Source organism: Nannospalax galili, unplaced genomic scaffold (assembly GCF_000622305.1).
Source record: "Nannospalax galili isolate Female #2095 unplaced genomic scaffold, S.galili_v1.0 scaffold586, whole genome shotgun sequence".
NCBI lineage: Eukaryota > Metazoa > Chordata > Mammalia > Rodentia > Spalacidae > Nannospalax > Nannospalax galili.
In genome coordinates this window covers 4,338,604-4,339,874 of record NW_008355363.1, presented here as the reverse complement: position 1 = coordinate 4,339,874, position 1,271 = coordinate 4,338,604, and the positions used below count along the sequence as shown (strand labels likewise).

Below are 1,271 nucleotides of genomic sequence, written 5' to 3'. Positions count from 1 at the left end.
ATGGAGCTGGACTGGGACCTTCTGTTCAGGTGGCTGACTCTCACAGTTTTGGAAAATGCTCTGTAGGCTTCTGAGGGGAAGTGCTATCAATAGTGCTACTAAGCTACTTACCCTGTATTCAACAATACCAACCAAGTAGGGAAGATAATCACACTGTTGTGATAGTGGCAAGACAAATATAGGGGAAACCAACCATTTCCTGATTAGATTTGATCCTTGATCCAGACAACTGTATTTATATCTGGTACTGTATTTTTGCTCAAAAGCTTATGGATAGGGAGGTCTCAGGGTAGGCCCTAATCAGGAAATTACCATGGTTGCTCTGATATATGGAAATGACATGACTATCAAATTTCCTTCTAAATAGCTGTTTATGACCACATAATAGTACAGCTGTCATCTTTGGTCACTGAAGTACGTTTTTATCATTTTATAAATTGAAATTTGAGAATTTCATACAATCTGTCTCTCCCTCTCTCTCTTTTTAAACAATGTTAGCATTTAATGAACCTCCCTGGGTGGCTTCAAGACACCAGGACACAGGTGCCCCCAACACTATTAATCTTCTCTTCAGCTCTTCTGCTGAAGAACTTGGCCTTCACAATGATGGGCTTCTTAGCTAGCTCTCCCTTCCTCAGAACGTTTCAGTAGCTGGATCGCACCACATCCATGATGGGGGGGGGCAAGCCAGTCTTGTTTTTGGCAGCATTTACACATGTATGTTCACTGACCAATGTCCACAATTTATCAAGGTTGACAGGAAGAAGCTCTGGTTCCTCTTTATGTGATAATGGTTCATACCAACTTTGCCAAAGTAATCTGGATGATATTTGTCAAAGTTGATCCTGTGGTGATGCATGCCACCAGCATTATCCTGGCCTCCTGGATGTTTCTGGTGTTTCCCGATGTGGCCATGGCCGTGGCTCATGTGGCCCCAGAGTTTCCAGATCTTCCTCAGTCTGGATGGCATGGCAGTGGCAAAAAGGAAAGAGGGAGGATTCTGTGAAGTCTCCCAAGGTAGCAAGCATACAATATATCTTGATCATATTTAGACCCCTTCCAATAACTGCACTTCCCCATAGCTCACACTCACCAGATTTCATGCATTCTGTCATATATCTTAAGGATATTCAAGCCAAGTATGTGTCCCCAAATGTCCCTTGATGTGCATCCATCCCCAGGAGCCTGGTCAAACTGTCAAGCATCACTCCCTTAAAGAAATCCAACTCTCCTTCTCCCAGTAGCCATTAATTTCCTATAGTTTCTCAGCA

The 1,271-nt window shown here is 43.2% G+C and overlaps 1 pseudogene; it reads right to left on the bottom strand.

Moving 5' to 3' along the window:
- Window positions 1–524: 524 nt before the first annotated feature.
- LOC103749603 lies at window positions 525–970 on the bottom strand (annotated as a pseudogene).
- Window positions 971–1,271: the final 301 nt, after the last annotated feature.